This window comes from Podarcis bocagei, assembly GCF_964188305.1.
Source record: "Podarcis bocagei genome assembly, chromosome: 9".
Taxonomy (NCBI): domain Eukaryota; kingdom Metazoa; phylum Chordata; class Lepidosauria; order Squamata; family Lacertidae; genus Podarcis; species Podarcis bocagei.
This window is the reverse complement of record NC_138134.1, coordinates 23,545,350-23,573,188: the sequence shown is the minus strand read 5'-3', so window position 1 is coordinate 23,573,188 and position 27,839 is coordinate 23,545,350. Positions and strand designations below refer to the sequence as shown.

The 27,839-nt window shown below is 41.7% G+C and overlaps 1 protein-coding gene across 2 annotated transcripts in view; it reads right to left on the bottom strand.

Annotated features, from left to right (window-relative positions):
- SGCZ (sarcoglycan zeta) overlaps nucleotides 1-27,839 on the bottom strand; it is a 563,963-nt gene that overhangs the window by 74,681 nt on the left and 461,443 nt on the right. The gene's annotated exons all lie outside the window — the stretch shown is intronic.

The window sequence follows — 27,839 nt, the reverse complement described above, 5'->3', positions numbered from 1 at the left end:
CATTGGGAACAAGGTGGGAATAAAGATCTGCATTGGGATCGGATTTCCTTGTGGATCCTGCCGCCTGAGGTGGTTGCCTCAACTGGCCTCATAGGTGGGCCGGCCCTGACTGCAACACTCATTAGCTGTCGCCAAGATGGCTAATGCTTAGGGATTATGGGAACTGTAGTCCAACAACTTTTGAAGGTCACCAGGTTGGCTGCCCCTGAGCTAGAATCACATGAAATTGAAGACGCAGAATTTGATTTCTGAGCTATTCCAAGGTTTTCAAAATTCTCAAATGGCTCCCTTTACGTAACTGCATTCAGCATCAGAGACACAGGCCTACAAAGTGACTCATTGTTCGGTGCCAAGCATTTGGTGCCATTGCGTTTATATGCCCACTTGAAAAACTGCAATCTGGGTTTGTATCAGCAACCAAAGCCACTATTTTCTGGTATATTTCTGACACTAAAGGCAATGCTACTGCTAAGAGAATGGTCATTAAGGGATCCTTAGTATGAAAAGGGGTGTGGCATTGGCTGCTGATGTCTGAAAACCTGGCATTCTGGTTGCATGGGATGGTATACTATTCAAAACAGCAGAACGTGGGCTGAATAAAGATCGTTTGGGGAGGCTACCTCCAGTTGACCCAGCTGGAAGCATAAGAAATTATGACACAGCTTGCTTTACTGGGGTGACCAGGTGAATGGCGAACATGGTGCCTTTTTGCCAGGCTTCCAGAGAAGCTTGGGCTTCCTGCATTCTTTCTTATGCTGCTACTAGGTTTGAGCTGGAATCTGCTTCCACTTTGCACAGCTGCTTTTGCAGTGGCTGAAACACTGCTCAGAGGCATTTAGGCAAGAAAAAAGACAAGTGGTAGCAAGCTGAATGGAGGCCATGTGAGTGCCTGTAAATATTTCCCACAAAATGTTTACTCTGCCCCTAGAAAATACAAAAAAAGTAATTATCACCTTCTCTGCCCCACCTCCTCTCAAAATCATTCAAAAATTCTAATACAAGCAGTTTTGGGTTAGCTCTAACTTATATTGTTAGTAGATCTCATTTTGCTTTTGTGATCAAAGTAGTTACATTTCATTTCATTTCGTTTTTTAGAAATGTTGCATATCATTTTAAACATAATAAATAAATTGTAGAGATATATACACTTTTTCTTTTATCTTTTATTTATGTTCTAATTGCAAAGGTGTTCAATTTAGAAACCATATACCTTATTTTTTTGGGAAAGATCATATTTAGGGAGGACAGGTTAAACCATTTTCTCTTCCCCTACCTAACAGAAAGAGCTGCCAGCCAGCCAGAAATAAATTAGCCTGGTTTGCCCCTGTGCCTTTAAGATAGGTTTGGTATATTGAAAAGAGCAGGCAATTTTTTTAATGACATGGAGCTATACATTATTACCTGTTTAATTGCTGCAGATCAACTTGCTGTTTAAGAGATAGCTACGGGCACTGGATGAAAGTTGGCTCCTCTAGATTCAGAACATGTGTGGCTATTCCTCAGCAAGCATGTATTGCTGTGCAAGCAATGCTTGGGTCTGATGATGGCTACATGGTTAACACGCTGTACAAATCTCAGGAAAACCCATTACTGATTCTGTCTTCGATTGGGATATGGGATAAGTTGGAGATGGACAAAATTGTAGCTAATTTGCTTTAATGGTTTTTGGAACTGTCCTAGCACTACACCATAATAGAAATTAGTTTTGAGAAACATTAGGGAAGCGACTGGTTATGATACAGCATTCAATCCAGCCTCTGGTTGTATTTGGAGATCTAAAATACATAGCTGCTTCTGATGCTTTGGAGACGACTGTTCATCTTTTGACAGCAGCCAAAGGGCAACCACTCAAAGATGGTGGAAAAATGAGAACAGGCCTATCACGTTCAGTAGACTGTTTAGAGTGCAGGAGGCAAGTTTCTCTGACTGAATTGACGGACACTGTATAAGTTAGAGAAAGATGACAGGTGGACAACAAAGTTGTCTGTACTCCGAATCTCTGGAAATGTCAAAATACAAGGCAATTGTTGAATCTATCATGAACATCTGCTTTAAAAAGCTTTAATCCGTCTATTTAAATGATAAGGTAGTTTTAGAATAGATTAAAAATATTGCTGAGTCACTGATTCCACATAGTGGAATCACTCAATGCAATGAAACAAGTCTCTGTATTAGGAATGTGTAGTAAAGACACACACATCTCTACTTCAAGAAAAGGAGGAGAGGTGACTGAGCTGAGCTGATAGCACTGACATCACTATTATGAGGTAATAAGTAATCACAGCAAAAGTACAGTATACTGGCTTTTGTTATTGTTTGTCATTTAAGCTTGAATGCATCCATTCCCTGGCTCTCTCTTGGTGGATATGTAAGATACAGTAGTACCTCAGGTTAAGTACTTAATTCGTTCCGGAGGTCCGTACTTAACCTGAAACTATCCTTAACCTGAAGCACCACTTTAGCTAATGGGGCCTCCCGCTGCTGCTGTGCCGCCGGAGCACGATTTCTGTTCTTATCCTGAAACAAAGTTCTTAACCCGAAGCACTATTTATGGGTTAGCGGAGTGTGTAACTTGAAGCGTATGTAACCTGAAGCGTATGTAACCTGAGGTCCCACTGTATCTGCTTTGTATGCCTGCATATTATTGAAGAAATAAATAAATGCAAAATTGCAATTGTAACCCGAGGTACCACTGTATACATGACTGGACCCATAACACCTCTGAGATATTTTACGTTGCAATTGTAACAACACTAGATAACACCAGTGCAGGAAGGATTCATTCAGCCTGGTGTGTATATGTGAATTGGACCACACATAAAGTCCATGCAGTCAAAAATCCCATGATATACACAGCTGCACATCGGAGGTTTTTAAGCAGAGGTCGGATGGCCATCTGTCATTGACGCTTTAGCTGAGATTCCTGCATTGCAGGGGGTTGAACTATATGACCTGCACGGTCCCTTTCAACTCTACAATTCTGTGATTAAAAAAATAGCAGAACCATGTGTAGGACCTTGCTTTTTGTCACAGCTTTGAGATTGCTCAAGTAATAGGTAGCCATGCACTTTCTCTCCGCTTCAACCAGAGAAGCAACTGTGATGCTTGTTAAATGGTCTGTTTCTAGAGTCAAACAGCTACCACAGAAATTGGGGGAAGGTGGGGAGAACTTGGGGGAAAGGACTGCATGCTGATGAGAGTGTAGCGATATGGAGAAGTTCTGTTCAGGCTTATGACTAGCCTGGAGAAGAGGAGGTTAAGGGGTGATATGAAGAGGAGGTTAAGGGGTGATATGATAGCCATGTTCAAATATATAAAAGGATGTCACATAGAGGAGGGAGAAAGGTTGTTTTCTGCTGCTCCAGAGAAGCGGACACGGAGCAATGGATCCAAACTACAAGAAAGAAGATTCCACCTAAACATTAGGAAGAACTTCCTGACAGTAAGAGCTGTTCGACAGTGGAATTTGCTGCCAAGGAGTGTGGTAGAGTCTCCTACTTTGGAGGTCTTTAAGCAGAGGCTTGACAACCATATGTCAGGAGTGCTCTGATGGTGTTTCCTGCTTGGCAGGGGGTTGGACTCGATGGCCCTTGTGGTCTCTTCCAACTCTATGATTCTATGATTCTAAGACTACCCTTGAATCAGCAGGGAGCTGATTGATATGGAGCTCTTGGTAAATCAATTAGGCTTGTTAAATCTCTCACCTCCCAATACGCACAAACATTTTAAGCGCCCTGCTGACAGCTAGCAAAAATGAGGCGGGAATATTTTGGCACCAGACAAGAAATGAGTTAAGTTTAAAAGATACAGGGAAGGGGCTTAGCAGTGGTGGGGGCGCAAGCAGCACCCCCTTTCAATGGTCATCAACTGATAACTGGTGGTGTATGTTTCAGAAGGGAGGATGGCACTGGTCCCCAAGAACCCACTTTGTGTGACTGCACATTGCTAGACAGAGCCATAGTGCCATTTTGCTACCCACCACAAGGCAGCCAAATGCAAACATAATGAAGTAATTTCCCACTTCCCAAATGTGGCTGAAAGATCTCCTTGGGGAACGTTCAGCCTAGGATTCAAATGAATAAACATTCTTGCTAATGAGCATTTAGTAATCTAAACCGCTGGGAGGAGCACAGAGAGAAGAAACACCATGGTGTACCTGTAACAGCAAAACCAGGCACCTTCACCTGCCCCAGCTGCAATAAAACATGTCTCTCCTGTATTGGTCTGTACTGCCACAGCAGACGCTGTAACTCTCCAGCAGTTTGACTTTACCCCCTGGATAGCACACGTGATGGCCATTGTCTCTCAAGACAGACGGATGCCAGCATTAGTAATCTCTCCCCAACTGCTTTCCCACTGAATGAACAGTGTGCAGTTGCTATGACAGCTTATCAAATAAAAATATTTTCTAGGTCATGGACACACACATACTTATAATAATCTTTTAGAGGAAATAAAATATCAACTTCATAAAAACTTTCAGAAATGAGTACATGGAAACAGTTTTTAACAAAGTACAGGTAAGGAAATTAGTAGCTGTTTTTAAGCCTGCAATGGAATCTATCAGCTTTGTTATTTACTGCAGTCTCATCAGTGGTTTGTTATTTTAGCATTAATCCTCAGAATGGATAGAAATCTGGTGTATTACAAAGAGCACAGAAGACCACCTGTCCTCGCTAACATCTGTTAGCTATATACAAATGCCTGGATAAATTTTAAATGTTATCAGTTAAGTTCAGATATTCTCCTGCTAATCAGGCTACCTCATAGCTTCTTTTTAATTTGGTAATACTTTTTTAAAAAACCTAAATTGTTTTATTTCTCTTCCAAAATCAGGTACAATGGCAATTCTTTTACAGGAGAAAAGAAATACAGATCATCAAGTCAAACCAATCTTTTACAACTTCTAAAGGAAAGAATAGGAAAAACTTCACATAAAAATAGTCACTAAAATTCAAATCTAACTACTTCATTTGGCTTATTTTTGTAATATCAGGAGAGATGAAAAGCTTCAAACTTATTTAAATACTTTGCTATGTGTGTTTTGATTTCTGCAAAGCTAATAAACAGTCCCCATGATAACATAAAAAGGTGATTTTTCCCTTTCCATTTGCTCCTTTTGCTTGGTGCCATAGTTTCCCTAATACTTCTCATTCTTTATTTGGCAATTGAGATTGTTTTCTGGGGTCTTCTCTCACCTACTCCGTATCTATACCTGCTGAAACAATTAAAATCTCTTCCTCCATGGTGGTAAAAACAACACACCAAAATTTTCTTCCATATAATTTGTTTAAAAAGGAATCTTCTATAGCTCAACAACTGAAGGCATTTAAAGCATGTCTCACACACTGCAATTTAGACACAAGGGCTGAATTGTTGCATGTGTTATGTCTGAAACACCTTGTTGCAGAGGGTTGGATTCTGAAGCAGTCCTTCCAACCCCATGACTTTTAACTGCTTTTTGGAAAATAGCTTAGTCCAAGTGAAGGGCATATTTGGTTGGTGATTTAAAACAATTTAATGCCATCTGGCCTTTTCTATAGACACTCTCCATTTTTCTAAACTGAAAAAGGAGCAAAGCATTGCTCCTGATTTTCCTTCTGTCATGCTACTGAGGACTAATGAAGAAATAATTATGGACATGTAAAAGGGTATAATCCATAATGACTGAAAAAAATCATTGAAAAATGATTGCAGAAAACACCAGAGTTCTGAGGTCCAGTTCTGAGGGCCTTTTGGCAGTTTCCTCACTGAGAGAAGTGAGGTTACAGGGAACCAGGCAGAGGGCCTTCTCAGTAGTGGTGCCCGCCCTGTGGAACGCCTTCCCATCAGATGTCAAGGAAATAAGCAACTATCTGACTTTTAGAAGACAGCTGAAGGCAGCCCTGTTTAGGGAAGTTTTTAAAGTTTGATGTTTTATCATGTTTTTAATATCCTGTTTAAAGCTGCCCAGAGTGGCTGGGAAGACCCAGCAAGTTGGGTGGGGTAATTTATTATTATTATTATTATTATTATTATTATTATTATTATTATTATTATTATTATTATTATTATTATTTCAGACGGAAATTCCCAAAATGTTATTTATGTATGTTACTACTGCAGCCTGTGTTTTGTTAGCCCCAAAATGGAACATGAGTGAGGTCCCAACGAAAGAAGAGTAGCAACTTAAGCTGATGGAATATGCACAGCTTGCAGAGTTAACATATAGAATAAGAGAACAAGAACATACATTTAGAAAAGATTGGAAAACGTTTATTGAATATATGGGGGGAAATTGTATACACTTGAAAACCCTGGCAGCATTAAGATAAATTCAACAGTGTAAATAAGTTTTGATGGATGTAATAATGGAATATTGAATGGTTTAGTTTATGTAAAACATGCAGGGATTTATGGTATGCAAAATTAACAATGGAAAGAGAGGAAGAGAAGTCATTGATATTTTAATGTTTAAATGATTATTCAAAATTGTAAAACAGTGTGTGTGTGTGTGTGTGTGTGTGTGTGTGTGTGTGTGTGTATGAAGAAATAATTTAGGCTACAATCCTATATGTTAAGTCCTACCTGTTAAGTCCTGTTGAAACTAATGGGGTTTGTATCTGCGTAGGCATGTATAGGCTTGGCTTGGTATACTTAGGGATGGGGCAGAAATTTGATTCAGTTCACAGCTAAAGGTGAACCTCCCTAATCTGCACTTTTCAAACTAATGTGTGGCCCAAAACAGTTGTTCTTTGAATTTTGCACTTCCCCGAATTTCGCAATGAAATTCTCCAGCCAAGTAAAGTGTTTCAAAAGTGTACATTCTAGGACAAAGGCTGCATACAAATTCATGATTATTCAAGAATACATTAAATTAGGGGACACTGCTTTGCAAAAATGTGTATTTTAGAGAAAAAATGCATACAAAAATGTGCATTTTAGGAGAAATTGAGCTAAAATGCTGATGAATTTTCATGAGGACTTCTTTTTTAAAAAAAAGACTGACTTGGATATGTGGAGAACTGAATTTAATTTTGTAAAAATGAAAAGCTGAAATTAACCATTTCACCTTTCCTCAAGCATGCTTACTGGAAGTAAGCCTCCTATCTCCCTTCTGAGTAAACAAAGCAAGTTAAGTTCAACAGAATGTTGGATAATGGCTAGACGTTACTCTTGACTCTCCAACATGGAGCCTTTTTCCCAGAGGAAAGGCTTCTAGGCTGTTTCCATCAGTTCATTATCTTGCAAATAGGAACGTGTGAAGTCATGGTGAGCTCCTTCCTAGGGTGTCAACTGCATTGTATGTTCTCCCCTTCCTCCCCTCTGCAGTTGATTTATTTAATAGTTTGTCAAACAGCTTGCCCTCCTGCAGCTTGGCAGATGGAAAAGGCTTTTTGGCTTGTCCATCTTTCCAGCTGCACAGCCATGACTGTTTGGGAGCGTCCGTGCCCAAAGCAATCATTTGGGCTGAGAATATGAACATTGCCCAGGGACTTGATGGCAACCAAAGCAGCTGCTAGGGATATTTTTCCTAAGTAGTGATTATTATTTTCCCCACGCCCCTTATGGACTTTTTGAAGTTTGTTAGCCCCAGCGACTGCTGGTCTGGCAAAAGAGTATGCAGTAATAAATGACTTAATGGCTGAGGTCAAAATACATCTTCGAAGAACCACTTTGTTGTTTATAGCACTTAGCTTGGGGGGAGGGACTCTCCCACCCACTACCCACTAAGAACAACACATGAGAGTCATTTCCAGTTTCTATCTCTCCGTCATTTGATTGGTATTAATGCATTTTTCATTAAACTGCAGGGGTACGGATTATCTTTGACTTCAACTTGACGTTGCCTGAATGAATCCATTGTTTCTAACTGGAATTTAGAAGCACATTAAAATAAACAGAGCTTATTTGAATACATTATATGCTCATTAATCTAATGAAAAAGAAAAGGGTGTCTTTTCCCTCCCCCAGCTAAGAATGTGAGGTGCCTTTCCACAAGGCAGCAGAGAATTAGTTGTACTTAAGACCTTTGGTCCCAATGGGCTTAAGCGTTCTTTACCTTGTGCTGGACTGTGACATCTGTTCTTTAAGAAGTCTCCGTTTCATCTTTGTGAAAATAGAAATTAATTAGTATGGTATATTATGTAGCCTAATATTTATTTTGGGATGGTCCTGCAGGCTCCTGTCACTGACTTCCTTATATCCTCTAGGCTCTTTGCATTCACTTGATGAGAGGAATTCAAAATTAGTCACGCTACTTCTATGACAGTTTTATTTCAATGAAGTCATTATGAGTTAGATTTTGAGCACTATGATAAGTGCTCAGTTTTTAGATTACTTGGATATTAAGGGTGATGTCCAACTATGTCATACCCAGTGTAAACTCGTTGAAATCAATATATTTAAGTTCCTGACAACAATGAATTTCAAGAGTATACTGTGAACACGTCCAACAAGTGAAGCGAATTCCTTTTAGGTTTTCAGTCTCTGGGTATTATGTATACTTATTTATATTGTAACCCTATAAACGTTTACTCAACGGTACTTACGTCCAGGCTAATGTGTATAGGTTTACAGTCCTAGACAATTTATCTAGTACAAAATGTATTTTTCTTATTCTTTTGAAATGCTTGCTTAATTTATCTTCCAGTATTAATGGATTTTCAGTTTCACAGCTTTCTTTTTCCTGTCTTCTCAATAAGTTTTTATAAGGTTAGAAAAATCATATCTATTAATCAAATCAGTTGTGTTTGGAAGATCAACAAAGCAGGTTAAATGCTAGATAGTGGAGATAAACTTGAAGAAATATCAGATAGCTCTGGATTTGTTGTGGGCTTGTTCTGTTCCCTTATCATGTCATCCAGATAGCTAAAGAAAATAATCTACTGAAACCCTATTTCACATCAAGATTCAATATCAAGGTCTAACTTTCTCCTGCTTAATTTACTATCCAATAAATTGTCAACTGAGAGCACTGTAATCTCCAGACCATTTTTAAAATAGCAAGTGCTGGTTATTTTTATATAGGCAAAGCATTTCTACACTGGCATTTAATGAAAGGACTGATTTATAAACATTATCTGGAATCTTGGAGCTAGGAAAGGCTTTCCTACAATTACGTTGCTGAGCAAGATTCAGGCAAGAAAGATAGCATGTTATAGCTTGGATGAAAATGTGCTTTTCACACACTGAACAGGACATGTGAAAACAGCATCTACACATGCAAGTAATCAACACAACTCAAACCACCACTCATTCGGGGGTCCCGATCTCCCTCTCTACCACTGTTGGCCTGTACCACTTAAGTTGCTCACCTTTGCTATGATCGGTTTCTTTGTCCCTCCCCCCCCCCAATATATATATATATATATATATATATATATATATATATATATACACACTCACCTCTTCCATCAGGTTTCCTAAACTATGTACTTAGCAATTCAACTCCAAATGAGCCAAATTAGTAGATGAAACCAGAGTTTACTTTCATTGCAGGTTAGCCAATGTAATTAGCAAACAGAAGTTAATTAAGATAGGTGGGGTTTTTTTTTTGGCAAACTATTAGAATGTACAAATGGAGCAGAAAAGAATAGACTTTAATCTCCTTCTGAGGGTTTGTGCAACGATAAGAAGTGTGAAAGGAACTTCCAGATAACAGTGACTTCTGCTAAAGTGGGAGGAAGAGGAAGGTAGTTCAGCTGCAGGCATAACAACTAGGTTGAGAGTTTGGCACTACAGTTGTTATTTCAACTTTGCCATTTGTGTTGGCGCCTCCCACTAATCTGTTTGGATCAGCAAGGAATTGGCATGGCCCAACAGAGACCGGTTAGTTTGCAGGCAAGTAGATACCAATGCAGGTGGTGCTGTTGGTTAAACCACAGAGCCTAGCACTTGCCAATCAGAAGGTCGGCGGTTTGAATCCCCATGATGGGGTGAGCTCCCGTTGCTTGGTCGCTGCTCCTGCCAACCTAGCAGTTCGAAAGCACATCAAAGTGCAAGTAGATAAATAGGTACCGCTCCGGTGGGAAGGTAAACAGCGTTTACGTGTGCTGCTGCTCTGGTTCACCAGAAGCGCCTTAGTCATGCTGGCCACATGACCCGGAAGCTGTACGCCGGCTCCCTCGGCCAATAAAGCAAGATGAGAGCCGCAACTCCAGAGTCGGCCACGACTGGACATAATGGTCAGGGGTCCCTTTACCTTTACCTTTAGATACCAACCAGGCAGGCATTGAACTGAGCAGCTGAGCAGCTAGCAAATTAAGCCAGTCGGCAGTAATATGCTATCTGAAAGCTGTACCTAGGAATGTAAGTTGCCTTATACTGGTCCATGTAGTTCAGTATTGTCCATACCAAGGGTGGGGAACAAGATGTCTCTGGGCCACAATTCCCATAATCCCTGACCGCTTGCTATGCTAGCTGGTAATAATAATAATAATAATAATAATAATAATAATAATAATAATAATAATAATTTATTATTTATACCCCGCCCATCTGGCTGGGCTTCCCCAGCCACTCTGGGCGGCTTCCAAAAGAATATTAAAATACTATAATACATCAAACATTAAAAGCTTCCCGAAACAGGGCTGCCTTCAGATGTCTTCTAAAAGCCTGGTAGCTGTTGTTCTCTTTGACATCTGGTGGGAGGGTGTTCCACAGGGAGGGCGCCACTACCGAGAAGGCCTTCTGCCTGGTTCCCTGTAACTTGGCTTCTTGCAGTGAGGGAACTGCCAGAATCCCCTCGGTGCTGGACCTCAGTGTCCGGGTAGAACGATGGGGGTGGAGACGCTTCTTCAGATATACTGGACCAAGGCCGTTTAGGGCTTTAAAGGTCAGCACCAACACTTTGAATTGTGCTCGGAAACGTACTGGGAGCCAATGTAGGTCTTTCAAGACCGGTGTTATATGGTCTCTGCGGCCGCTCCCAGTCACCAGTCTAGCTGCCGCGTTCTGGATTAGTTGTAGTTTCCGGGTCACCTTCAAAGGTAGCCCCACGTAGAGCGCATTGCAGTAATCCAAGCGGGAGATAACCAGAGCATGCACCACTCTGGCGAGGCAGTCCGCAGGCAGATAGGGTCTCAGCCTGCATACCAGATGGAGCTGGTAAACAGCTGCCCTGGATACAGATTTGACCTGTGCCTCCATGGACAGCTGTGAGTCCAAAATGACTCCCAGGCTGCGCACCTGGTCCTTCAGGGGCACAGTTACCCCATTCAGGACCAGGGAATCCTCCACACCTGCCCGCCTCCTGTCCCCCAAAAACAGCACTTCTGTCTTGTCAGGATTCAACCTCAATCTGTTAGCCGCCATCCAACCTCCAACCTGGTTCTGATGGGGGTTCTAGTTCAGCAACATCTGGAAGGCCATAGGTTCCCCGCTCCTGGTCTACACCGTCTGAAAGAAGTCCTCCATAATTTCAGATGGGGAGGGGGTCTCTCCCAGTGAACCCAGGACCTTCACAAGCGAAGTATGTGCTGAGCCATATCCCTTCCCAAGTAATTACTTGCTCAAACTGGACACAGTCAAGAAGTTTTATATTACCAGATCAGAACTGATTGGATGTGTGTAATGCCTGACCAGTGCTCAATTGGTAGCAGCAACCATACCCACCATCCTCTAGCCATGTACAGAGATATTACTGAAACACAGCGGAGACAAGACTCAACTGCTGTTCTGACAAACTAACAGTTGAAACAGAGAGAAAGGTGTATTGTTTTCACTAGTAGAATCCCGGATCTGACATATCCAGAACAATGTATAGACCCAGAGAGGGGGTCCCAAATGTCTGGAGCATCGCTGGATTTATCTGCACAGATTTCAACTAGTTACTTTGCTCAAATTCAAAGGGATAGGGGGGCAAACTAGATGTGACAACACCCTTTATGTAAATGTTTGCTTAGAATGCAAACAGCAGGTGTGTGTGGGGGGGGGCAATAAGGATTGAATCTCTGTTGGGAGGGTAGTTTTTTTTTATGTTTTGCCAGACAGCATAGAAATAAAGCAGATTAATCTGGATTAATGCTATACTAGAACAACTGGTTAATATTTGGGCTGATAGCACAACCACAAGTTTTACAGTCTTCACATATATTTCAGGGTGTTGGGAGATAACAAAAGCTGCATCCTTGAAAAACCGCTGTCCACACTCTCTACAGCTATAACGATTTATGATTAAAATGCTGCAGACAGTGCAGTGTATAGGCTTTCATTTCAAATTGCCTACATTTATGAAGTATGGAAGCAGCAGCACAAAGCTTGTGAAACCCCTTTAAGTGGAACAAGTCATGACAACCACATGAAGATTTCATTTGTATTCCCTTTCTGCATGCCTAGGGCAGCCAATCACTTTAGCATGGTATGTTCTCCTCTCAGGTGAATCACCCACTTAACAGCTTTAAAAAGATTTAAGGAGTGGATTGCAGCAGGCGAAATTATCTGGGCTTTTATTTCCTCTTGAAAGTACTTCAGGATCCAAATAATTTAACAGGTAAAAGCTGTGAGGCTATGGAAATAAAACGCACAATCTACAGATTCTAGGCTCTGGAAAATTATTATTCTTAAATTAAATCTATGAGCCGCTCAAACTTGCGGAGACATAATTTAATATGGAAATGATTTATTTTACAAGATACAACTGGCAATGTCCCGCACTTTTCCCGATTCAAGAAAACCTTGAAGGATTCTGCTGAGTATATATCCAAGACCTCAGGAATGATCCAAGTCTCACATGCTATGTGCGGGTCTAACAACAAACATCAGAGCAAAGTCAAAATGTCACTTTCTCAAAATAATTATTGGTTGGAAAATAGGTTTTCCTATTTGTGCTTTACACAAACGTAAGATGTTCACAGAGGACATGTCAGTGGGTTTCAAACTTCACCCCAAATACACCACTTTGCAAATGATTTCCTGTATCCTTCATGAGCTGATCTCTCACTCCTCTGTCCCCTCCTCTACATCCATGTCAAATATTTAGTATGAGACCTCTACTTTCAAAGTAGGGCTGAACTCAAAGTTGGGCTGAACCGAATATGCCCCTTCCCCACTTTTGCAATCCCATTTACAGGCTGGATGGTAGGGCATTTGGGCTCCCTCCCCCCCAAAAAAGCAGAAGAAAACATTTTCAGAAATGTGGTACTTTCCATCCCCACCCCCTTGTTTCTTCCAATTTTCCATTTTCGTAGGAAAGGACTGTTTACTGGAAATGACAATTGCAGCCCAGCACAGCCTCCAAAGGTTTGGGAGCATCCATTGGCTTCCTGCACAGCCAGCAGATGAAATCAGCTCCTCCATTGGCTGCTGGGGTGGTTAGGACTCTCCCTGCCAATTTTAAATTTGCACTTGCAGGCAGGGAGTGGTGGCACCCTGGTTCTAGACCTGACTCTAACCTGGCTTCAGTCAGGTCATAGAATCATAGAATCATAGAATCATAGAATCATAGAGTTGGAAGAGACCACAAGGGCCATCGAGTCCAACCCCCTGCCAAGCAGGAAACACCATCAGAGCACTCCTGACATATGGTTGTCAAGCCTCTGCTTAAAGACCTCCAAAGAGGTCATAAATTCTGACTGTGCTGGCACCCAGCAGTGGAGGTGAGCATTAGATTTCCCACCCTCCCTCCCTTTATGATGTGGGATGCTACACCCGAGGGTGAGTGGGCAGGGCATGTTTTGGCCTTGCTGTGGAATTATTTGGTCACCATAGTTGGGGCCAGGGAACAATTTGTTTGCAGACTAATTGGACCTGTCTGGGGCTTTTGCCTGCCTCATAGCAATGGGTTGACAGATAAGGCACTGAATTGCATTAAGTCCGGATTTTCACTTTTTGAAATAGACCCCCTAGTAAAGGGGTCTGGTAGGGATGCCTCTGTTGGGATGCAGCCAAGGAATCAAGGGCAATTGATGCAGCCAAGGAATCAAGGGCCAGTGTGCCGGGCGATTTCCAGTCCTTGGATCAGCGTGAAACTGCGACTCTAGCTTCCAAAGCCTTCAGAAGCTGAGCACGCACACTCAGCGGAGTAAATAACGCTGCACAACAGAAGTGGCAGGGAGAGGCTGTGATGAGCATATTTACAAGCAGTTTATTCAGCATACATCAGGATAAGATGAAAACATGTCTTCTCTCCTCCGTGTCCAAGCAAGCAGCATAAGCAATAGCTATACACAAACGGAAGTTCCCAGAAAGCTGTGCTGGAGTGTAAATAGGCATGTGACATACAACAGTCATGCCTGTACTTAAAGTGGAATGGAATATCCTAACAACCTCTGTCCGTATATCCAAATGTGGGTTGACAGGCCTCAGATCCTCTACAAAATGACAACCTGGAGGGAATCCTCCATTTGTTGTGTGTCATGGGGTGGTCCTTAATCCAGGATCAGACCTGATGGAATAATCAGCCAACAGATTGGACTGCGTAATACAGAATATGCACCTAAGCCAAGACCATATTACAACTGCGCTCAATAAAGTTGTGGCCAATTTAATCCCAAGAACTGCCTTTATTGTTTCTTCATTATCGTATTTTTCGCTCTATAAGACGCACCCGACCATAAGACGCACCTAGTTTTTAAAGGAGGAAGACAAGAAAGTAAATATTCTGAATCAAATGTTGTACTAAACTATTTAATAAACTGCCGGTATATCAGAATAATATTTCAACCATGTAAAGTGAACAGCAGTCAACAGTGGCATTAAGAACCATCATCACTGTCATTAACAAATGAAGAGAGACCTTACCCCCTAGTAAGGGGACAGGCAATTGAAGTATATAAGCTTCCCACATTGAGTCCCTTAGATCTAAGGACTGTATGGTTTGGCCATACAAAATTATTTTAATAAAGCCAAAAGAAGTGGGACTTTCTTCCTTTTTGTTCATTGCTGAGAGCTCTGGGGGCTTTCATATGAGGGAGGAATGAGGGAGAAATCTGATTCAATTTCCATTTAAAGTCAAACCTACCTAATTCACACCTTTGTACACAACACAAGGACCAAACCACAGCCACCCTTCAAATTTCGCACTTCTGCAAAGAAAGGCACTACTGTCCCGGCAAGACCAGTGGCGGAGGGAGGGTCCTGCGTGGTGGCACATCGCCTGTGGGGACATGGAACGTCGCCCATGTGAGCTTCATCCAAGGGGGTGGTGCGTGCGTGCGCCTGCCATCCCAGCCAAGCATGGGGGTGGAGGGATTACACGGCTTCTGCTGTGCTTGCTTTACACCCGTGTAAGCAGCTCCTGTCCTGCTTTGCTGCTTTAAAGTGAGCCACAGAGGAGGGAAGGATGGGAGCCACGGCTCCCGTCCGTTCCTCCTCCATGCAGCATTCGCTTCATAAGACGCACAGACATTTCCCCTTACTTTTTAGGAGGAAAAAAGTGTGTCTTATGGAGCGAAAAATACGGTACTCTGTCCCTGGGTTGCCCCCGGCATTCACAGGTTCACTGTGCCTGGGCCCACAAATTGCATTTAGAACTTTTAGCTAAATGTTAGCTCAGTTCTACCACCTTGCTTCTGCTGAAACAAATGGTTTCCCCCAGTGCTATTTTTCTCAAAAAAGAGGTGCCAGAACTCACCATGAATGGCTTCCTTGTTCTCTTATAATGGCAATAGTGCCCACCTGAAAGGTGTCAGAACTGAGTTCTGGTGAGTGCTGGCTGAAAAACAACAACAACACTGGTTTCCCCACAGATTAATTTGGTGATGAACATTTGATCATATTAAGCCGGGACCCACATCCAAATAAGTGCATTTAGGATAGGACAGGCCTTCTCACTTATTCAATCACTGCTGGAATATAACTTAGGAACTTTCTAAAGACTTCTTAAGTGAACTACAAGATGCATCCCTATAGTTACAAATTGTCCCTGACTACATCTGCCTTCCATCTGGATAGACAGCCACATTTTCTTCTGAAGCACCATCAGATCAGTTTTTCAGCCTAGTGTCCAGATTTGGAGTGGGTTGGCAGCCTTTTGCCCTAAATAGTAAACATATTTCATGTTTTCTGGCAGCCTACAGAAATAACTGCAAGAAGATCAAACGTTTCCATTCTTAAGGAAATCAGCCCTGAGTGCTCACTGGAAGGACAGATCCTGAAGCTGAGGCTCCAATACTTTGGCCACCTCATGAGAAGAGAAGACTCCCTGGAAAAGACCCTGATGTTGGGAAAGATGGAGGGCACAAGGAGAAGGGGATGATAGAGGACGAGATGGTTGGACAGTGTTCTCGAAGCTACAAACATGAGTCTGACCAAACTGCGGGAGGCAGTGGAAGACAGGAGTGCCTGGCATGCTCTGGTCCATGGGGTCATGAAGAGTCAGACTAAACGACTAAACAACAACAGAAATAAGAATTGCCATGATGCAACCATTTTACCTTACTATGTAGTGAGTAGCCAAGTGGCATAAAGAAGCTTAGAAACAGAGCAAGATGAATACAAACATTATTCCTATGCTTATTCTGAACACCTTGAACTCAAAGACAAATTGCTTGTACATGATGACAGCTTCTTCCTTAAGGTAAAGGGACCCCTGACCATTAGGTCCAGTCGTGACCGACTCTGGGGTTGCGGCGCTCTTCTCACTTTATTGGCCGAAGGAGCCGGCGTACAGCTTCCGGGTCATGTGGCCAGCATGATTAAGCTGCTTCTGGTGAACCAGAGCAGCACACAGAAACACCATTTACCTTCCTGACGGAGTGGTACCTATTTATCTACTTGCACTTTGACGTGCTTTCGAACTGCTAGGTTGGCAGGAGCAGGGACTGAGCAATGGGACCTCACCCCGTCACGGCGATTCGAACCGCCGACCTTCTGATTGGCAAGCCCTAGGCTCTGTGGTTTAACCCACAGCGCCACCCGCGTCCCTTAGTTATCACTAAAAGCCATTGCTAGAACCATCCTCCATGGACTTTTTTCCCACTTTAAGCCTTAATTTAAGGCCACTTATGCTGACATACTTGGTATAATATCCTATTCTAAGGCTACAGAAAACAAAGGCATTGAAGTTCTGTGTGTATGACAGAAGGGAGAGGAATCAAGTCTGTAATACTGTTGTCTTAATACACATTGCCTCCCATTTTTTCCCTAATCTGCAAACAGACAGACATCTGAATGGATCTTTTCTCATGATAACTTGCAGCTTCAGAACTGTTTTTTTTTTTAAAGTCTACATTATTATACGTGAATAGTAATTTCAATATCTTTGATGCAGTGCCTATTTTAAGAGCACTAACTATGATGTTCTTGGCATGTGGTCCGCATTTATTGAAAGAAAATGGCCCTCGAATATCTTTGTACAGACTCTTCATACAGGACATAAAGGTAGTTGCCAGTAGCAACAACCACAATTATGCTTCTGTTACTGCCCCTATTAATCCTGCCAAATGGAGGTCTCAATACTCACACTTCCCCCCCCCCACCCTTAAAAAACAAACCAAACTCAGTTTATTAACAGTGGTTTTATTTCACCCAATGAGCAAATGTAAAAAAAATTCAAAAAATAATGCATAAAAGACTCCCCCCCAACTCCCCCCCACATTTCGAGACAGATTCCCATCCAGTTGCAGACTGTTCTCTTACAACACAGAAAAGACATTCAGTAACACCCAGAGAATGTCACAAGAATGTCCAAAGGGGACTGAACGTTGGATTTGTGGTTTTCTGTGAGTTCCTTCTTCCCCTCAAAATGCAAACCACCTTTTTTAAACTTGAGGATGTTGCAGTCGTTGTTTGTGATATGGGATAATGAGGGAAAGAAAAGAAATAATTCACTAGCAAGCCTTTGGGCAGAAAGTAACTCTCTGTACTGATACCCAAAGGTCCCCCGCTTTTTCCTGCTTAGAGAGCTGTCAACAGAACAGTGAGGGAATTTCACCCTTAGTAGGAATTAAACAGAACCCTGTTCCTCGTGAGGCTGACCCTGTGTGGAGATGCTGCTGATATGCAAAGCACCCACTGTATTTTCTCCAGCCATTTACAGCACAGGCAGTCAGCCCTTCATCCGATTGGGGTGGGAATCAGGATGGTGTGGAGTTGGCTACTGGCTGCAGATGGGTGTGAATTGTCAGAAATGTTGCAGTAAGCCCAACAGCACAAAAGATGGTCAGATCTGCTGTTCATAGAGGGAATTCCGTCTTCCCTCCTTCCTCTTTTTAAGGGGCAGAACAGGAGCTTCCACTGGAAAAAACCCCACTTCCACTGAAACAGTCATCGCCAGTGTGGTGTAGTGGTTAAGAGTGGTAGTCTTGTAATCTGGTGATCCGGGTTTGTGTCTCCGCTCCTCCACATGCAGCTGCTAGTGGACTTGGGCTAGTTACTCTTCTCGGAAGTCTCTCAGCCCCACTCACCTCACAGAGTGTTTGTTGTGGGGGAGGAAGGGAAAGGAGAATATTAGCCGCTTTGAGACTCCTTCGGGTAGTAAGAAAGCGGGATATCAAATCCAAACTCCTCTTCTTCTCCATAATCAAATAAGTATACTAATCACACCAATTGTTTTCTAAATTCCCTTTGATATGATGAAGGAACACTCTTAAATGGACATACAAAGGCAATCAGATCTTAAAGCTCAAAGATAAAGAACGATAAACACCACAAGGAGAATTCAGCCAATATTAAGCATGTTTGCATCCCAAAATCTGCTTAGCTTTGACTGGATCATGCTGAATTTATTTTAAAATTTAAGACTTCTATTTCTGTTGTGGTGGCCTCTAAGGCAACAAGGCCTGAGTTGATCTCCTTCTCTAAGATCCCGTTGCACGGAACTGCCTCTTTTCCCCACAACCTGCTCTGCTGCCTTTTCCCCCATCTTCATTAATCACCCCTAACATGGTCCAGTTGCTATTCCTTTGCTGGAATGCAGTCTGCATTTTCCAGGAACCTGTGAGGAACCAATCTACACCTTCTACACCAATGGTGTTGCTGAGGGGCACCCATCTCTCAGTTTCTCACCAATCACAAGCCACAGTACTTCCTCAAATCAAAAAATAACTAGCAATGCCAACTAAGCAAGAACACAAAGAACTTGGTAGTAAACACACAGAACCTCAGTTAGCTAATGCATGAGGCAATTATCTCACCTGCCCAGTAGACAGGGGACAAGTTTGGCCTACCACCCCAATGGTGTCTATACTTTTTGCTCTACTTGAGGCGATACCTTTAGTATTCAGCCAGAGAGTGGGGAGAGGAATCCTCCATCGCTCCTCATTTGATGCTCTTTTAGCTGCTGTGGTACATCATACCCAGTGATGCTTTGAAGGTCAAGCCCCTCATTTGCTGCTGAGCAATTCAAACAGAGACTAGACTTTCAAACCTCTAATTATTATTAAAAAGTATATTTTAAAGTGTTGGTTTTATCTAACAATGGATTTCACTTCAGTGACATTTGCCTGTGGCTTTTCTTTGTCTATCTGTTGTATGCAGCTGCTGCCAAAGCTGCACAGAAAATTCTGGCAGCCAGCAGGTCTCCAAAAGAGGTTTACTCTTTTGAGTGTATGATTTGAAAACAGTTGAGATAATCGCCAATAATCCAGCTGCCTCGGAGGGTGAATTTGAAGTCTGGCAGTGCTTAGCGCTGGGTGGTGATGTACCACTTTGTCTCAACCCACCTACAGCCCCATATTTTCCTTTTGGCCTTTCAGTGTTTCCTCAATAATATCCATCACATAAAATAAAAAGGTCTGGAAAGAGAATTTTAAAAAGACTGCCATTATTTTAAGGGCAATTTTAACCTCCACCCTACTGCTGTTGTGGCTTATGCAAATTGAAGCAACACTGATAAAATACAGAAGGCTAAAAACATATGAAAGATCATATTTTAATTACTTTTTAACTATGATCTTTTATATGTTTTTAGCCTTCTATATTCTGTCAGTGTTGCTTTAATTTGCATAAGGCAATTATGCAAAACTATAATAGAATGAAAGTAATATAAAAACTGATCTATTAAATTACAGAGAGCAGAAACATCACTGCACTATTTGAAAGCCATTTCATTTTTTCATTTTTTCATTTTTAAAGGCAGTGGTGTCAGCAGGTGATACATGCCTTGGAGGCCAGATCTGCTGCCCTTGTGAATACTGCTGCCCGAGTTGTCTCACCTTGCCTCATGAGTGGGCCAGCCCGCATATTATTATAAAAAGGTTTCCTAGCTGGTGTAGCTGATCTCCTTACAGTTACAGTTGTACCTTGGTTGTCAAACATCCTGGAACTCAGATGTTTTGGCTCCTGAATGCTGCAAACCTGGAAGTGGTTGTTCCAGTTTATGAACGTTCTTTTGGAACCCGAATGTCCAGCAGGGCTTCCTGCAGCCAATCAGAAGCTGTGATTTGGTTTTTGAACGTTTTGTAAGTTGAACAGACTTCTGGAACAGATTCCGTTCAATTTCCAAGGTACAACTGTATTTCCTTGTTGCACAGAAATTGGTTGCAGTTAGGGATGGGTGAATCACCAGTTTCACTTTCTCCTTTCCCCCCACTCCTAAATTCAATTCTCCACATTTCCACATCAGTTTGCAATTTTGGTTAAGAAAAAAAAAATCCTCATGAAAATTTATCAGCATTTTTGTGTGAATTTTTCCAGCTTTTTAGAACATGATTTACCTCAAAATAATGCATTCTTAATTGTTTGCATGCAATACAGTGGTACCTCGCAAGACGAATGCCTCGCAAGACAAAAAACTCGCTAGACGAAAGGTTTTTCCGTTTTCGATTTGCCTCGCAAGACGAAATTTCCCTATGGGCTTGCTTCGCAAGACGAAAACGTCTCGCGGCTTTGTTTCCTTTGTCTAAAAACAAAGACATGTTTTGTTTATAAAGTTTATTTATTTTTCCTTCAGTTTTTGAACTGCTCTTTACAGTATGTGTGACTTTAAAGAGCAGTTAATAAACTGTTGTTGTACCAAATTTGGCTTTGTTTGGACTTTTTTTGACCATAGGAACGCATTAATTGATTTTCAATGCATTCCTATGGGATTTCGTGATTCGCAAGACGAAAAATTCGTTAGATGACAAATCTTGCGGAGTGAATTAATTTCGTCTTGCGGGGCACCACTGTACTTAGATGAAGAACTGCTCTGCAGAATGTGAAGTGAGAAGTTTGAAGGGTGACTCTGTTTCAGTTCCTATATGATTTTGGAAAGCTGCAAATGAGGTAGCTTCGCTTTTAAATGCATATTGAATCAAGTTTATCCTCCACCCCGAGCTGTAATGCACTGGCTGAATCCCCCCTTGGCAACCTCAGTATAACTTGTTCACTTCATTATATTCTCCATTCTACTGTGATAAGAAATTCTTCTGTCGTCATAACATTGCTACCTTGATGTGTAGCATACGTAGCGGTTGAATTCTGATGACAGTTCTAACCCCAGCCATGCCAGAGTTAAACTTCCCACAGTCACATCCCCTACTAGCACTGATTGGCCAGTGGGGCCCTGCCCAGCACCAGTGACGTGGCCTGGATGGCACAAGGGGGGGGCATCAACTTCCAGATCACTGCAAGGGTGCATGGCTGCAACACCGCTCACCGAAAAAAGTGAGCAGACTTCTAAAACAATATGATTCCAGAAAGCTGCGACTTGCCAAAACAGTTAATAATTAGTCCAATTCATTGTCTCGGAAGGAGGTAAGATGACAAGTCTCATATCACAGACGCCTTTGAGCTGCCTTTGTGCCAATTGTCCTATATGCCTATGTGCACTTGGCTTTTGAAAGGTCAACACAAAATCAGCTGGCACGCTGACAGTTCATATTTATTCTAATTGCTATAATCTAGTAGAAAATTACCTTGGCCAATAAATCATTTGCAAGCATTCCTGCATAAAGTAAAGCTTGCTTTTATCCAAGTGCCAGCTGCCAAGGGTTGTGCTCTTTGTTTTTTTTTGTTTTTTTTTTACCCCTGTTTTTGACAACACAAAACTTTGGATACAAAACCTATAAATTTAACCAGAAATACTGGCATTATTAAGGAAAATTAAACCAGCTATGCCTTTTTTCTATATCCCATTTCTACCTTTCATTAGGAAAAAGATGTATGAAAAGAAATCTTATTTAACTACTCTTAGTATCAATTTCAAATTTGCTATTACAATACATTCTTCAGGCAATCTCCTGCCATAGTTATTAGCGTAAGAAAATAGTATTTCAACGTTCAATGGATGCATACATAAGGAAAGATGGATCAGAATCATGTGGTGTGTTTGGGATCCAAATAATTGAACAACTAGGGGGATTTGAAGAAATTGATCTCTGCGAATTCCAAAATCAATTGATCTGATCTGCTTCTCCTGGACTGATGTGTGGATGGGGACAAATCCATTATTGGGATATTATACTTTTCAGAATTTTGCAATACAGGTTTTTAAAATAAAAAATGCATCAAAATGCCTATTTTGATAGGAAAGCCATCTAGAAATGCCTATTTCTAGTGAAAGCATGTCTAATTTTCATATGTAAATGCTTTTTAAAAAACCCAACAACCTGCAGTTTAATGTGGAAAGCAAGACAAAATGGGAAAACGTATGACACATGAAGTGTCATACAAAAATTACTGGTCCGTATATTATTATCCACAACTAGCTTCATGTGTTCATGGGGTCTTAGTTTTCTCAGGTAAGTTTCATCAGCTGCATAGCAAAGAGCTTTTGAAAGTAAATACACTTTTCACAACAGATTGTGATATGGGATTGGAAGCCTGCTGTCCAAAGGAGAATACATTTTTGAAAAGGAATAGCACATTTTGGCATCCATAAAGTACATTTTGGAAGCCTGCTCTATGCCCCAAACACACGTCTACTTTCAATGCATGGCATTCTTCAGTAGTTTTTGTTCATTTATCATATTTCTTAAACCAGGACTGGCTTTTCCATTCATTCATTCATTCATTCATTCATTCATTCATTCATTCATTCATTTTGTATACTGTCCTTCATCCAAAGATCACAGGGCAGTTCACAACATAAAAATAGAAAATAGGATCACAAAATGCATGAGAAAACAAACAAACCAGTGACACCCCCCACAAACACATTTAAAAGGTCATAGAATTTCAATCAGCCAAAATCCTGGTTATAGAGAAACGTTGCTGTTTGGTGCCTAAAGATACGTAATGAAGGTGCCAGGCAAGTCTCCCTAGGGAGAACATTCCACGAAGGGGGAGCCACTGCATAAAAGGCCCATTTTCGTGCTTTTCAGCTAAAAAAAAGGGGGGTTCCTTCTGGTGAGGATGGAGGAAGGCATGCTTCTTCCCGTTTCCTGAACCTCTCTGAAACATTCTAACAGTGACACTGACCTCAGAATTGTACTTGTCAAGAGGGAGAAGGGGCCCATTTGAAAGGTAAAAAGAGGTGACACTGCCCCCCCCCTTTCTGCTCTGCTGGTAGAGCTCACATCATCACCTGCTGGTTAATTCGGTAATGATGATGATGATGATGATACCCACAAGCCCGCTCCGCCCCCCCCCCGTAATTTTCAGTAAGTTTATGAAGATGGTAACTGTGGCGTTTGCCCTCCTAGGTGGGTCATAAGGAAAGGGTTAAATGAGTGTGTAGTGATTGGCCAGTGGGAACCCAAGGGGAGGAGTTAGAGTTGGAGTTGTTGGGAAGTCAGTTGGGAGTTGGAGAAGGAAAAGGGAGGATAAGTCTGTGGGTTGGTTGAGTTTTGATGTGAGAGAAACTGTTAGGAGGAGTCAGATAGACAGTTGGGATAATCAGAAGTTATTAGGAAGGTATTAGGAAGAAACTAAGATTAAGAAACTGACAAGAAAAATTATCTGAAACCATAAACTTGTTAATGCTTATAAAATAAACTTGCTTATTTGATTTAATGTTAACAACTGTCTGGACTCAGTGTTTTACCAGAGAGTAACTGGTTGGTGGCAGCGGGGAAGCGAGCACAGTGGTGGCACAGGGATCAATAGACCGTCAAACGTCCGGGGACCCTGTGTGATCGCCACAGTAACATTTTAAGACTGATTTATTTTTTTTTATAATGAAACAGTTTGAGACATGAGTGGTTAACCCAGGCATAGGCAAACTTCGGCCCTCCAGATGTTTGTGACTACAATTCCCATCATCCCTAGCGAACAGGACCAGTCAGGGATGGTCAGGGATGGTGGGAATTGTAGTCCCAAACATCTGGAGGGCCGGAGTTTGCCTATGTCTGGGTTAACCCATAGCAGTTAAGTCATATTCAATCCCCACTCAAGCAATTTCTGGTGCTCCCAGAAGCCCCTCAACAATCTGGCTTCTTCTTAAAATAAGAAAATAATAATTTTTAAAAGAAGCCAGATGAGTTAGCACCAATGTCTTAAACTGTTCTGATATTTTTAATATGCCCATCCTTAAAATGCTACCATCTTTGTAAAATCGCTGTCAAAGCATGACCATAGTTCAAAGGAAGAGTGGTGAAATCTAACTTTGCACCTTCAACGTATTTTAATAATTTGGTAATTGTGTTTGGCCACACATGGCCTCCTGGGATTTATAATTAGGAATTCACAGATGATTAAACACAGCTGGCTTACATGATTACATCATTCCAACTAATTATAAATAGGTGATTTCCTTCAAATAGCCAATATATTTACTGTGGCAAAGGGTTTGGGGAGGGAGAGTTTAGCAGATAAAAAATATCCAGTAGAATTTCGATAAATGTCGGTTGGATGAAAGGCAAAATGAAAAGCATCTTTCAACTGTATGACATTTATAACATGAGAAAATAACCTCTTTGAAGAAGAAATCCAGTATGAAGTTATGCTAAATGGGGTACAAATATTATTTATGTTGTAGGTGGGCAAGCTTTCTTAAGTCAATAGGCTTGACATTTTTCAAACACCCGTTTTTGAGGCTGTCAGCCAATTCTGATTTCTACTTAAATCACGCAAAGTATAATAAGCATTAGCTTTCATTTAAAAAAGGTTTTAAAAAGCATTTCATTGGTTTTTAACAACAGACCAGCCGCAAGGAACTATTTTTAATATTTGACAGTGCCTATAATTCCTCTGCAGCATTCATCAGTCATATATGCTCATCAGGCATTCATAAATGAAACAGACAACATGCAGGAATTGAACTGAGATGGCGCTAAGCCAGAAATCGCCCTAGACATTTGGGTGCCTGAGGCAGAAAATCCAAATGGTTCCTGCCATTGTGGGTGTCTTTTAAATGTGAAAACTAAATAACTGACCGTTTGCTAACCTTCCATTGTACCTCAAAATCTGCTGTCTGAAGTTGGCAGCCTCATTCTGCGCAAATGATAGGGCTGGCTTCAATTCTAATTTCATGGAGTCATAGAACTGTAGAGTTGGAAGGTACCCAGAGGGTCATCTCGTCCAACCTCTGCAATTTATAGGTCAGCAGTTCACCTTGGGAACCATTTCGCATCTTAGTGGTGCTTATTGTGTTGATGTTAAAGGCCACCCTTTATGAATCACTGCTCTCGAAACTGAAGACCAGTTCAAGATGCTGCTGGACTAATACTCTCACCAGCCCCAGATGGCATAGCTGGTGCCGGCTATCCCTGTTGTAGACCATCTGAGGCTTCTCTACAAAAGTGTATGTGTTAAACCTGTACCCTACTGTTCTGATGTTACTACACTTGCTTTCTTCCATGCTTGCATCTTAAAAGCAAATGTGTGTGTGTGTGGGGGGGGAGTCCTGTTAGAACTAGCCCACAGAAGTGTAATGTAAGAAGTGTTTCAATTCAGAAGGCAACTTGTGAAAAGAAGGCTACAGCCCTCCTTGACCCTTGTTATCTATTTATTTGCATTTATCCTCAGTTTCCCAAACTTGGGTCTCCAGCTGCTTTTGGACTACAATTCCCATCATCCCTGACCACTGATCTTGCCTAGCTGGGGATGATGGGAGTTGTAGTCCAAAAACAGCTGGAGACCTAGTTTGGGAAACCCTGCTCTAAACCTACTCTCCTAATAGTAATAGTAATTAATTATTTGTACCCTGCCCATCTGGCTGGGTTTCCCCAGCCACTCTGGGCAGCTTCCAACAAAGATTAAAAACACATTAAAAACTTCCCTGAACAGGACTGCCTTCAGATGTCTTCTAAATGTCAGGTAGTTGTTTATCTCTTCCCACAACCACTTTGAATCTACCATGAGGGGATTCTTGCCCAGTTACTTCATATAAATATATACTGGCCAGGATCAAATGAGACCTATGTACACAGGCAAAGTATGGATGGGTTGCTGATTTTCCCTCATTGTTGTAGCCCTTTACACCCAATGCAATGCTGAGGTAAGTGGTCCCTTGATGGTTAGGGACAATTTGGGAGTGGGGCATGGGATACAGCACATGGGGTGACTGAAAAGGCCACACATGGTGCTTAGGATCCTGAGAACTATATATGTATATATATATATTCATGTTAATGTTAGCAATATGGTTCTGTAGTCCACTGCAAGCTAAATGGTTGGTGCAATCTGGCTCTGAAAAGGAAAATGAATACTCACTGTTGAGTTTCCTTTCTGTGCTCTCCAGATGCAGACAGTCCAACAAGTGATTGGGTAGTGGGTAGTGCCCTCCCTCTTGGACTGAAGGCAGGATCCTGACTGGACAATGGCCTCTGGTCCTAGGGAGGAGTACACATATGCCTTACCCAGACCTAAGGTCTGAACAATTAACTAAACTAAGAACCCCTCACATAAAATAATGGTATACCATCAAACCATCTTTAAGTGATTGGGTAACAAGGTTTTAAAAAGTAAATAGCTAGTTTATCACCTTAGATCCATAAGCGAGAATCTAAAATTGGAAGCACAGTATTTTTGCTTCAAGGACATAAAGGTGAAAAGCTCAAGTCTGATGCTTTCCTGTCCTTACTGTCCAGAGGAAAATGTGCTGCCATGTTACAGTGGACTCACCAAGCTAAAGAGAGTCTTCCAGCCATGTATGATGGCACATGGGGGCTTGATAAAACTCCTGCCTGCCTGGGATTGCAAAGACGAGGGGGAAAGTGTTGTCAGCAAGCCATAATATGTGGCTGGTGGACAGCATTTGGCTCAGCCAGGCAAATGTCACACTGGCGTCAACTATGGCTTGGTTTGGCTTTGGTTTTCCTATATGCACGATCCTTGCAATATTGGCCAGCCCAAACAGTAACCTCAAAGTTTCCACCCCATTCTGGTAAATGTACAGAACCTCAAGCAGTTGCCCGATGGCTTAGAATCACTGACGAAACTATTACTCTTATTAAAGTGACTTCCACAGGAGATACTTTCAGTGCTTCTTTTTAGTGCATTCTCATAACCCACCATTTTACAACAGACCTCTTTGCCTCACATCCCTCCCCTAGCCAGTTTACAAAAATGGCCCCACCGCTAAATTCCTTCCATGAGGCTCACAGAGCAGCTAAAATGTGTCCTGGTAGGATTGTGGCAGCTTTACAGCTTGATCTGGATTGCTATGAGTTTACCTGAGAGCAAGTATGATAGGATTATTGCAACTTTTCAGTTGGTTAATTCAGAAGTAAAATTGCAATCCTAATCCTACATTCCTGGGAGTAAGCCCCATTGAATTCAGCAGGACTTCCTTCTGAGTAGACATGGTTAGGGTTGCTCATTCTTGCAATTTACTCAGAAGTAAAGCCAATTTGTTTAAATGGGAATAGTTTGGGACAGCAGCAAACAACTACTGTCTAGATAAGGTTCTGCGGGTACTGAAACTTTTTCAAATTTATTTTCCGTACATTTGATTTCAGGCAAGTTGATCCAAGGCGTGAGCAGATAGACGAGTAGTTGTGACAGAGGGAGAAAAAAGATGACGTGACAAAAAAGGGTGGAATGCAGAAAAGGAAGAGGAGACCCGGGTCCCCAGGGAAGGAGATGCTTAGTTAAAGTTAATTAAATTAATATGC